The sequence below is a fragment of the Euprymna scolopes genome, chromosome 45 (genome assembly GCF_053919585.1).
Source record: "Euprymna scolopes isolate OS-2025 chromosome 45, ASM5391958v1, whole genome shotgun sequence".
Taxonomy (NCBI): domain Eukaryota; kingdom Metazoa; phylum Mollusca; class Cephalopoda; order Sepiida; family Sepiolidae; genus Euprymna; species Euprymna scolopes.
This window is the reverse complement of record NC_136526.1, coordinates 67,301,858-67,315,422: the sequence shown is the minus strand read 5'-3', so window position 1 is coordinate 67,315,422 and position 13,565 is coordinate 67,301,858. Positions and strand designations below refer to the sequence as shown.

Below are 13,565 nucleotides of genomic sequence, written 5' to 3'. Positions count from 1 at the left end.
GCGTTTTGCAGAAAGACAATTGCTAATTTTACACATTTGATTTTGGTGTGCCCACATACCTTCCGGAAACGGTATAATCAATCGATCCTATCGCACTATAAAACACATTGCGGCAAGAACAGTGTACTGGTACATCGTCACGCCTAAAGATGACAAGAGAGCCATGACAGCACCTGCGAATACGCTATACAATTATAGGATCCGTATCAAAGGTATCGATGAAGTGAGATGGCCCGAGACCACAATGGCTAATCCGTACAAGAAACGGAATGCAGTTCGGGTGAAGAATCCACGGGGAAGATGCACAATGCAGTCCGGTACAGGAACAGTGACAAAAATAAATAGTCAACACTAAATATCAGTTGATGGAACACCACGCCACATAAAAGATGTGTGCCAAGCATGCCGACATGATGTTAAAATCAATGATGAACTCAATTCATCAGATGACGAAGAGCCACTGCTGTATGAACGGCCAGATGATGGAAGCCCTACAGAAGATGATGATGGAAGCTCTTCAGAAAATGATGAGGATCCAGAGCAGGACGAGTATAATGATCCGGCAAATGAAGGCACCACTGAGGAAGTTCCTAAATCTGTACCATTAAGGCTAAGTACCTGGAAAAAACGGCCTGCCCAGCATTGTCATATGTGTGATCTCGAGATCAGGGAGGAGTTTGACGAGCATGCGCAAAAGCACACAAAAAGTATGAGTTGTGCGTGCCCGTATCGGGGAGTGAATCTGGGACCATTAGATTAAAAGAAAAACGTTTGTGAACGATACACGCATAACCGCAACAATTAGGTTCGGCTGATGGCTATAAAAAGTCAAGCGGAAACAAAGATTGCCAGTTGTTTCTTTTATTTGGTCAGTCGATGGTTGAAAAGAACTTGCTTCTGAAGACTACAATGTTTGTGAGAAGACAGAAGTCAAAAGAACTGATTCGTTCAACTTCGAAAAGAATTTCTGGCATGTATATAACTTAACAGAACTCAGGTTTCTCTCTTCTTATTCTGTACCTAATATTTACAGACACAACAAAAATTGAATTGCAATAAACTTAGTGTGTACCTAATATTTACAAACACAACAAAAATTGAATTGCAATAAACCTATTCTGTACCTAATATTTACAGACACAATAGAAATTGAATTTCAATAAACTTATATTGTACACAATGCTTATAGAAAGAACAAAAATTGAATTGCAATAAATTTATTCTGTAACTAATATTTACAGACACAACAAAAATTGAATGGCAATTAAGTTATTGTGTACCCAATACTTACAGACACAACAAAAATTGAATTGCAATAAATCTATTCTATACCTAATATTTACAGACACAAAAACAATTGAATTACAATAAACTTATTGTGTATGCAATATTTACAGACACAACAAGAATTGAATTGTAATAAACTTATTGGGTATACAATGCTTACAGACACAACAAAAATTGAATTACAATAAACTTATTGTGTACCTAATACTTACAGACACAAAAAAATTTGAATTGTAATAAACTTATTCTGTACCTAATATTTACAGACACAAAATCAATTGAATTACAATAAACTATTGTGTACCTAATATTTACAGACACAAAAAAAATTGAATTGTAATAAACTTATTCTGTACTTAATATTTACAGACACAAAAACAATTGAATTACAATAAACTATTGTGTGTACCTAATATTTAAAGACAAAACAAAAATTGAATTGCAACAAACTTATTCTGTACCTAATACTTACAGACACAACAAAAATTGAATTGTAATAAACTTATTGTGGTTAAAAGTAAAGAATCTTACCTCATGCATCATGCGGCTCGTGTTAGGAAAGAAAAAAAAGAGAAAATAAAAATGGCCGCCCCCTGGTATTTATGGACTGATTATCATGTGATGTGACGAGAGGGGGGAGGGGTATGCAAATTAGATGTGGCTGGGTCTCTCTATAAAAGAGCCGTCTTCTTTATTTTGGGTGTCAGTGTGGAAAGTGCAGAGAGAAGAGAACAGTTGGATTTGGATTTGAGTTTGAGACTTGTGATCTGAGGTTGAGTTCAAATTCAAGCTATTTCGGTGCAGTGTCAAAACTGAGTGATCGAGTAAGATTGAGCAGATGGAGAAGGTGACACGGTTGCGTGGCTTAACAAGCTGAAGTTGGTGGCAAGGCTGCAGAAGATCGAGGATCTAGCCACGTTAATACCAATGTATTTGGAAGGAAGTGCTCTAGCGGTCTATCTAGAAATGGGAGAGAAGGTCAGGCCATTGCTGAGAGTATCGAAAACCGGTTAAAGACCGCATTTTCCGAGAGCGCGTTTGAGGCTTACAACAAGCTCAAAAGAGTCACCTGGACTAGGGAGTCTGTGGACGTGTACGTGGCAGGGATAAGGCGACTAGCAGGATTGGCTGAATATGGAGGACGCAGCCTTGAGAAGACTGTAAAGCTGGTGCTTGTAACTGGTTTCCCTGATCACATCTCCATGGAACTGCAACGACTTACTGATATTGAAACCATGGAGGTGGAGGAGATTCTAAGGCATGCTAGAATTTTGGCAAAACAGTCCGGTGAGCTGGGGGCGGTCACGGCTGCTGTGGCAAGCAGAAAGGAGCGACCAATGATGAAGCAAGGCTGTGGATTTACCGGTAAATGCTTTCGATGTCAAGGACCACACCTGATGAGAGACTAGGGAGCCACGGCCAGACATTATCTGTTTTCGGTGTGGCCAAGTAGGGCACATTAGCAGGAATTGCCCTTCGCTTCCGGGAAACGAGTAAAGGGGTGCTATTGCGCCAGTAGTCACCCCTTTTATACTGAACATGCGTATGAGAGTTTGTTGCCACAGTTAGTGATCACAATCAATGGAAAGAGGGCAAGAGCTCTTGTTGATACTGGATGTACAACAACACTTATTACTATGAGCGTTGCCAACTCTTGGAATGGAATCAGCAACGTTAGAGCGGTGGATGGCAGACAAGTGGAATGCTGTGGAGAGGCCGATGCGGAGATTGTAGTAAGGAATATGCCATTGCGGCTAAGAGTGATCGTGCTGGATAGACTGGTTGCAGGAATTGATGTGGTGCTGGGCCTAGACACGATAGACCAACTGGGAGGAGCTACTATTGCTAAAGGCCAGGTGAAGTTTGGCAATCAGAGTGCACCGGGAATAACAGGAAGTGTAACCAGGGGTGATACCAACTAACTGTCGAAATCCCGACCATGTCTGATTGAGGATGATAACTTTTGAGCCTGCTTCGATGGCGAAAAATGGATGGTAGAATGGCGATGGACCGCGGAGCCACCTGTATCGACGAATCGGGTCAGCTGCTACAAAAGCACACTGAAAGGAGCTGCGGAGCCGCAGTTTGAAAAAGAAGTTGAGAGATAGATAGATGAAGGAATATTAATGTCATGGTCAGGGAAAGTTTACGGAAATTTTGCCACTCATGACTGTGGTCCAACCTATTAAGAAGAAAGTTAGGCCAGTGTTGGATTTCCGTGAGCTGAACAAGTTTGTCGCTTGTCACACAAAGGACGGAATCGACGTGTGTGAAGAAGTCGTAAGGAAATAGCTGGATGGCTGCGAACTGCATGCAGTTTTATTAAAAGGCAGACTGGGACAGACAGTTGGGAAGATGCAGTTGATCAAAAAGTGCTTCTCATGATACAAAAAGTCATTGCAGAAGTGAAAAAAATAGACCCTGTGAGAGGAGAATGGCATGTAAAGGAGGGCTATGAGGGGGTGATATGGACTGATGCTAGCAGTGTAGCATTAGGGGTATTATTGGAAATAGAAGTGGCTGTTCAAGATGCTGCTTGGCTATGCAAAAAGGATGATAGCGCTCATATCAATGTTTCGGAACTTGATGCTGTGATGAAAGGCATCAATCTGGCTCTAAAATGGGGGCTACAGATAGTGAACGTTAAAACAGACTCTGCAACAGTGGTGTCGTGGATTAAATCGGAACTGTCTGGTGATAAGTGGATCAAAACAAAAGGAGCAGCAGAGATGCTTATCAAGCGTAGACTTGGAGGGCTGGGAGACTTGGTTCGAGAATTCAAACTAAAGGTAACTATTACCTTAGTTCCGTCACAAAAAAATAAAGCAGATGGGCTGACAAGAGTCAAGAAAGTCTGGCTACACAAGGAAAGAGACGGGGCTCCAGCACGTTGTGCAGTAGAGAATTTAAAAGACCTGCATAACCTGCATCATTTTGGAAAGGAACGGACCCTTTACCTGACAAGAAAAGTAAACCCGCATGTCACAATGCAAGACGTCCAAAAGGTGGTGGAACAATGTAGGGAATGCCAATCAATCGACCCTGCACCGGCTAAACATGAAAAAGGGGAACTGCATGTTGAAGAGAATTGGCAGAGATTGCCCATTGACATCACACATTATCAACATGAACCGCATGTAACTATGATAGATTGTGGGCCTGGGAGAGTAGCGATATGGCGGAAAATCAAGAATGAAACAGCAGAAGAGGTAAAGAGAGTTGTCGAGGAGGTTTTTATGGAAAGGGGGCCAGTAGAAGAGGTGTTGGTACGTCTTTCCGCTCGGAAGTTTTTAGAGACTTATGTGCAAAGTGGAACGTGGGGCTATATTTTAGAGCTGAATACCGTCCAAGTGGAAATGGAATTATAGAGAGGCACCATCGCACTATAAAAGCTGTGGCATCAAGAAGCCAGATTTCGCCCCAAGAAGCAGTTTTTTGGTAAATATGATGCCGAAGGCTGGTCAAGACGAAAATTCAGTGCCGCACCGGTCTATTTTTTCTTATGAATGGCGACATCCATTGGCTGTAACACAGAGAGAAGAACAGTTGGTGAAGAGGTGTGGGTGAAACCACCCAATTCTCGTTGCACGACTCGCTGGGGAAAAGGTACAGTGACTGAAGTACTCTCCAAAAACAAGGTAGCGATTGATGGAATGCCTCGTCACATTTTAGATATACGGAGAGTCTCCTTGCCATCAGAGGAAGGGGAGGTTGATGCTGATGTTGAAGGGTCTGAAGAAGAGCCTCTTTGACGATCACACCGTGAACGAAGACGCCCAGCATGGATGGCGGACTATGATACTAATTATTGATCTTAGAGATCAAGGGGGTGTGTGGTTAAAAGTAAAGAACCTTACCTCATGCATCGTGCGGCTCGTGTTAGGTAAGAAAAAAAATAAAAAATAAAAATGGCCGCCCCCTTATAGACTGATGATCACGTGATGTGACAAGAGGGGGGAGGGGGTATGCAAATGAGATGTGGTTGGGTCTCTCTATAAAAGAGTCGTCTTATTTTGGGCGTCAGTGTGGAAAGTGCAGAGAGAAGAGAACAGTTGGAGTTGGAGTTGGAGTGGGAATTGGAGTTGCATTTGTGTTTGAGACTTTTGATCTGAGGTTGAGTTCAAATTTAGCGTCACTTATTGTGTACACAATGCTTACAGACACAGCAAAAATTGAATTGCAATAAACTTATTGTGTACCTTATATTTACAGACACGACAAAAACTGAATTGCAATAAACTTATTGTGTACCTAATATTTACAGACACAACAAAAATTGAATTGCAATAAACTTATTGTGTACCTAATATTTACAGACACAACAAAAACTGAATTGCAATAAACATATTGTGTACCAAATACCTGCAGACACAACAGAAATTGAAGTGCTGTAAACTTATCCTGTACCTAATATTCACAGACACAACAAATATTGAATTGCAATAAACTTATTCTGTACCTAATATTTACAGACACAACAAAAACTGAATTGCAATAAACATATTCTGTACCTAATATTTCCAGACACAACAAAAATTCAATGGCAATAAACTTATTGTGTACCCGATACTAACAGACACAGCAAAAATTGAATTACAATTAACTTATTCTGTACCTAATACTTACAGACACAACAAAAAATTGACCCACACTAAACTTAGTGTATCCACTAATTACAATAGACTTATAGTGTACCGCAATACTTGAAGACACCACAAATATTGAATTATAAATATAAACTTATTATGTACCGAATACTTACAGACACAAAAAAAATTGAATTGCAATAAACTTATTGTGTACACAATATTTACAGACACCACAGAAAATAATATTGCACCAAATTCTTTTTCCACAAACTGAACAGATGAACTTTCCTCTCATGGGAGCTTTCCTAGACGCCAAACATTGATAATAACCTTGGCCATTGTAACAATTCATGTTCAGACTGTTACTTTCTATAGCATTGCAACAAATATTTAACATACATTTTTCAGAAGTAAATCATCCATATACAGCAACCTGTATAGAATTCTCTGAACAATGCTTTTACAACACAAATGATAAACAATGAACTCAGTAGAGAATTCTGTTGATTTACTTGTAACTTTTAAATGCTTGATAGCGGTGGCTAAGTGATAATCATACCAAAGGTGCAAGGCAAGTTTACACAGTCAGTCAATATTGTGTACACGAGAACTAACAATTCAGATTTTAATTTTGCAAAATATTTTTATTTAATTAAATTAGAGAAACATTTTATCATTTAATTAGCAGGACGTTTCCTGGTGAAAACCTGCCCCCCCCCCCTCCGCAAAAAAGTAAACTACGGTTGTTATTGGTGGCCACTGCCGTCCCTAAACAATTGCAGACTCTGGCAGCCATGGCCGAAATGAAATAATCTGGCTTTCACTAGCGATGAGTGCTGGTTTGGGGTGATAACATGCAGGTACTGTTTGAATCAAAGAAAAGAAGTTAAGGGAATGTATAAATCAGTATGAATTAAATTATGAAAAATGCTCCATTAGAATAATAATAGGAAGTAAAAACAGACGTTTTAGATTCTCACTCTATATGAGCTGTTTAGAGTCATCGAAATCAGTGATGGCAGTTCTAGCTGTTTCCGTTTGTTGTTCAAGTCTTCTTTTCAACTCTTCTTCTTGAATTAAATTTCATTTTTATGTTGTCTTTTTTAACGTGTAAAATAAAACAATTATGACTTTTTCACTTTATTTATTTGAATATTGTCATGTTAAGAGCATCGCTTAGAACAGCGATCCCAAACTCGTCATGCTAAGAATGGCTTTTGGAGAATATACACCCCCTCCCCCATCTTAAGAATGGCGTTCGGAATAGACACCCCTCAACATCCTTCGTAGTAGACAACTGCCTTTGGGGGGGGAGGGAGAAAATAATTCCCACAATTTAATAATTGATAATCGTTGTCAGCATACACACCTGCAAATGCTAAAAGTTTATCGTTCTTGCATACAAACCTGGCAGCCAGTGATCTCTAAGAAGTACTTGTCTCCACAAAATTAGAATGAGATTCTGTTAATCAGCACAACTGAAAACCAATAAAAGTCGTCAATTTAAAGAAAATTGTGGAGGTGAACTTAATGTAAAAACTACCCCCCCCCCGGTCCAAAAAAAGTTAAAAAAAAAAAAAAGAAAAAACATCGGTTTTACTAAATATGTACGACCAAAATTATTCTATGTATGAACAGTACAAAAATTTCACAGTACGCACAGCTCAGCATTGCCAATGTTTCCGAAGCTTTTGATACAAAACTACCGGTAAGTTTCTGAAACTGGTAAAAAAATGTTATCTCGATAATAATTTAACATACAGTGTAAACATGGATTTTCCTCTATAATTTTATGTTTATTCGCTGGATAAAAATGTACAAATAGTTTTTTTTTCTGTAGAAATTTGTTTTCATGAAATTTGGTGCACTAGCATACTTTTTCATGAACCAAAATGGCGGTTTGAAATCTGGTGTACTGGCATTAGATCATTTCACGTTAAATTTATATTCAAAACTGATCATCCACTCTAAATACTAAAATGATTGCTTTTCTTTCCGTCAAGTTTGTTTTTAAGTAATATTTCATTTTGGAATGGGGATTTAGTTAAGAGTGTAAATGTACAAATTTGTCATTATTATTATTATTATTATCATTTTTAATTTTCATCATTATTATTATTATTATTTGCATCTCCTTTTTGTTTTTGTTTTTTTACAGAAAGGCAAATCAATTTAATAACCCACCAAATTTTTATAATTAAAATAAAATTAATACTTCAATCATAGAAGGAAGGCGCACAATAGTAAACATTGTCCATGCCCTCCCCATTAAAAATGGTATTTCTAAATAGTAACATTATTATTTAGAAATTTGTTCGTAACAATGGGAGTTAGTATTTTGTTCTTACATCGTTTTCTCATTTTGCCTACCAGTTGTCGACTATTTTCAACTGTTTATGAAAACTTTTTAGAAGCATGTTTTACACTAACAACGAACTGATACAATCTGGCTTTGTTTTAAATCAAAATAAATTTTTTCTTGTCTTGAAATTTTTAATCGATTAATTACAACAAAAACATTTGAGAAAAAATATATGCGGAAATTTCCTGGGGATTTATGTAATAATTTGAAAATTTACAAAAAAACAAATCTCTAATTAAATATTCATAAAATATAAAAGAGTCGGAATCAGAATAGGGAATCATACCAGAATCGAAAATTTAGAACAAAATCGGTAATTGCATCAGAATCGGGAAAAAATTTGGAATCATCCCATCACTAATATATATATATATTAAAAAGTTTGACTTATGTCCAGATAACCAGCATCTAAAATTTCAAAATTGGCGGAGAAGTTTGGTAGTCTGCAAAGGTCAACTGTTTTAACTTTGACCTCTTGGCAGCCAAATTTTCGCCCAGAAACTGATTAAAAAGCTTGCTGCATGTTTCTTTATGTAAAATTTCAAATGTTTAGACCGAAAATTTGCTAAATAGTTTGCTAACTTTGACCCCTTGGAAGCCAAATTTTCGGCCAAAACCCGATGAAAAAGCTTGCCTTTGAATATACTTTATGTAAAATTTCAAATATTTAGACCAAAAATTGGTTGAGCAATTTTGTAGACACTGCAGAGATCAAATTCTTTTTAACTTTGACCTCAATTTTGACCCCTTAACATTTATTGTTTTGGGCTCAAATCAAATTAAAAAGTTTGATCTATGTCCAAGTAGCCTACATCTAAAATTTCAAGTGTTTAGACCCAAAATTGGCCAAGGAGTTTGGTAGAGTTTTCAAAGGTCAAATCGTTGAACTTTGACCCCTTGACAGCCAAATTTCTGGCCAAAAACTGATTAAAAAGAATTTCCCAAATCTCAATACCCCTTATGTCAAATCTCGAGTCTGTAGACTGAAAATTGACAGAGTAGTTTGGTGGGAAAATGTACATACACAGACACATACAGACAATTTCACTTTTATAGATATATAGATTAAGCAAAAAATATAAAATATAAGGCCATTGCAACTCTTGCTCATCAAAACCTTTCGCTGCTGACAAGCTCACAAACTCTTTTTTGATAGAGCCTTTTCAAGAGTGCCTGACTGATTCTATCTCTTCTATTTCTGATCCTTCCTAGCAGTCTTGGAAGGGCTTAAAAAATGCTCAAAAGTACTCAACAGCTCCTAATGCGCAAGATACCTCTCAAAATGTTCATTAGACTAAATCTATATTTATCTACAGCATACCAGAGAGCTCAGCAGCAACAAAACACACTTGGTGACTCTGAATCAGTGGAGAGCAAGGATTTTAGAATTGGCCGTTAGGTTAAAAACTCAGCTGTCAAATCCTAACCTATCAAAATCAAGTTTTTATTTTCTGAACACTCTCAACATTTTCTTGCTGCTGCCAGGTGCATAACATTGCCTCATAACAAACTGTTTTTTTTTTTTTCAGAAAGAATTCTCCCTGAAAGAACAGGTCCACTAGAGAACTGGAGATTGAGCTCTGGTTGTGTCGGGCTGCTGAAGAAAAGGATCTACAAATAAGTCATGGTTAGGTTGTTCAACTGCCAAGCTGGACAACCCCACTTACAATCTCCAACGACACGAAGCTTCCATGGCAAAGGTAGCTTTCTTCTCAAATGAGAGACCATATCATATGCCAAACTTCTCCTTGAAGACTCTCACACAATAAAACGCTCCATCTCTGCCAAATACCCACACTAACAAAGTCATCTGACAAACGCCTGCTCTCTCCTTCAAATACTGAATGAACTTCAGAAGATTGATTATTGTGACAAAGATTTGGTTTTCTGCAGATATCAAATAACCTGAAATACACTAACCCGGTTTTGCAGTTTTTCAATGCGATTTGTCTGACAGAATGAGGCAGCGAGGTGATTGTATACACAAGATCCTCACCCAAGCTTTCTTTGTTGACACTTCTACCGAATACACTCTTGTGCAATGTGGATGCGATGCTTTGCAGATTGAGGGTAGGAAGAGTGCTTACTAGTTTTGCTGTTTACTGCAGTCCAAACTCCACCCCAGACGAAGATCATGTCCTACTTGATACCATTAAAGTTGTCTCAAGAAGTCATACAGACTGCATCATACTTGGTGACTTCAATGCACCTTTTATTGATTGGCAGGTGAACGTATGTTTGTCAAACGACCTCTTCAGCCCCAAATTACTCAATACTGCTGAGGAGTGCTTTATCTGTCAACATGTTCTCCAACCTACCAGATTTAAATGCATCCAATGATCATCTCTACTCAACCTAATTTTTTCATGCTATCCTAATTCAGTGTCACAGATTCAAACCTTGTCTCTGATCGGTAAAAGTAATCATGCGACACTCTGCTTTACAATGCACACTTCCTTCACCCCTGGGATATGATCGGCCAAGATGAGTCTATGCTGCAACTAACCTTGATTTAGTTAAGATGACTGCTGATGAAATAGATTGGCCTGCTCTCATAGAGATCCAGTCCATTGAAACTTTGTGGCTAAATATAAAGCACATCCTGCTGTGACTGACAGATCTTGCAGTTCCTGTGAAGCATTTGAAATAATCAAAATGCAAACAATGGATTACTCCAAGGACCATGCAAGCAAGAAACTGAGAAATGCTGCTTTGGAAAACTATTAATTCAACAAAACTCACGCAGCATTCAAGGTGTATCGAAGGCAACAAAAAATCACGTTGAGCATCTGACTCGCGAAAGCAATTCAATGGTCAGCTGATGAGAGATTCTGGAAGAAATTCTAAAAGGTTCTATGTTCATGTACAGCGAAATCACAAACTCAACAACCAAATCGTGACTTTGAAGAGCTCTGATGGAGAAGCAGTTAATCAGCCGAACCAGCAGGTGTTACTTTTATATTCAAGGAAACGATGGCCAAGAGTCACCAAATTTGAACCTGGTAGTTTGTTGCCCGGATGAAATTGAGAATTTACTATTGACCTTAGATGTTAACAAAGATCATGGACCAGATAACATCCATCAAATGATTCTCTGTGTTGTTGCATTCGAACTAGTCATCTGTCTTTCAAAGCTATTCAACACAATGCTAAATACACAGGTTGTTCATGATGATTAAGAATGGCTACGATATGCCCAATCTTCAAAAAAGGCAGCAAGAAAATTTATTCAACTACAGACCAGTGAGTCGCACTTCTATAACCTGCAAAATTATGGAGACACTGCTAAAACAGGCAATAATGACTCATCTCACATCAACTTCAGTCATTTCAACCTCCTAACATGGTTTTATGTCAAAATATTCCTGTCTTACGAATCTCCTGGTGATGGAAGAGTGGGTGACAAGGATAATAAATGAGGGTGACATAGCAGACATAATCTTTTTAGACTTTGCCAAGATGTTTGACTCTGTTAACCACAATCTGCATATGCAAAAACTATTTTGCATATGGTCTAAACGAATCGGTCATCCACTCAATTCGAGCATTTCTATAAAGCCACTGCAACTATTTTATAAATTAGGCAAAATATCATAAAATATAAGGCCACCACAACTTTTTATAAATTAAGCAAAATATCATAAAATATAAGGTCACCACAAATATTTTATAAATTGAGCAAAATATCATAAAAGATAAGGTTACCACAACCTTTTTCTAAATTAAGCAAACTATCATAAACTATAAAGCCACCGCAGCTATTTTATAAATTGAATAAAATATCATAAAAGAGAAGGCTTTTTTATATTATGTTGAGAAGAAAGTGCTTGCGGAATTTGTAATTTTGATTTCAAATGATGTATTTTCAAATAAGTTTTCGTTATAATAACTTTACTTTATATATCGTTTGAAAGAGCGTTTTTTGCTTTGTGTAGTCGTTTAAAGTACAATCGTTTCAAAACAATTATGCATTCTTTTCAGAACGTTGAATACAAGATGGAAAAAAAACAAATTCACACAATTTTCTGATTTCAATTCAAGCTAGGCCAAAAAGCTGCTGAAACAGCTCACGATATCAACAAAGCATTTGACCGAGGAACCATTACTGAATGCGCAGCACAATGGTGGTTTAAAAAAATTTCATGATGGCAACGAGAGTCTTGAAGATGATGAGTGTAATGGTCGGCCATCGGATGTTGACAACCAATTAAAAGCCTTAATCAAAGCCAATCCATACACAACTGTTCGAGAACTTGCTTCTAAATTAGGCATAACATGTATGACGAATTTCAACTACTTGAGAGAGATTGGAAAAACAAAAAAATTGATAAATGGATGCCTTGCAAATTGAACAACAACCAAAAATTAACGTTGTTATGAAGTGTCTTCTTCCCTTCTTTTATGCAACAAGAACGTCCCGTTTCTCGACCAGGTTGTGACTTGTAATGAAAAGTGGATTCTTTACGACAACCAGCAATGCTCTACTCAGTGGTTAGACACCATTGAATCTTCATGACACTTCCCGAACCCAGAGTTGCACCAAAAGAAGGTCATGCTGTTTGATGGTTTGCAACCAATTTCATCCATTACAGTTTTGTAAATGCAGGCGAAACTATTACGACAGAGAAGTATTGTCAACAAATGAATGAAATGCATCAGAAACTTTGACATCAAGACTCAACATTAGTCAACAGAAAAGGCCCAATTCTCCTCCACAATGATTCTCAACTGCACGTTGCTAAACTAACTCTGCAGAAGTTGAACGAATTGAGCTGAAACTGCCTTATTTGCCATACTCCTCATATCTCTCACCTACCGTTTATCACTTTTTCAAGCATCTCGACAAATTTCTGTGTCAGAAATGCTTCAAAAACCATAAGTGATATTAAACATGTCTTGAGCAACTTCATCGCCACCAGAAAGCAAGATTTTTAACGTTACTAGCATAAATACACTTGTTTTGCATTGGTAAAAGTGTGTTGCTTCTGATAGTGCTTATTCTGATCAATAAATTTTTGTTTCAGCTGAAATATGTTCATCTGAATTTAAAAGCTAAAAACTGCAAAAACTTTTTTATCAACCTGATAAATTAAGGAAAGTATCATAAAATATGCCACCACAACTTTTTTGAAAATTGAGCAAAATATGATAAAATATAAGGCCACCGCAACTATTTCATAAATTAAGCAAAATATCATAACAGATAAGGCAACAACTTTTTTTTATAAATTGAGCAAAGTATCACAAAAGATAAAGCTACCATAACTCCTATATAAATTAAACAAAATAGCATAAAATATAACGCCATTGTAACTATTCTATAAATT

General features: G+C 37.4%; 1 protein-coding gene across 3 annotated transcripts in view; it reads right to left on the bottom strand.

The window, feature by feature from the left end:
- Positions 1 to 13,565, bottom strand: part of LOC145269870 (uncharacterized) — a 161,160-nt gene that overhangs the window by 122,511 nt on the left and 25,084 nt on the right. The window lies entirely within an intron of this gene.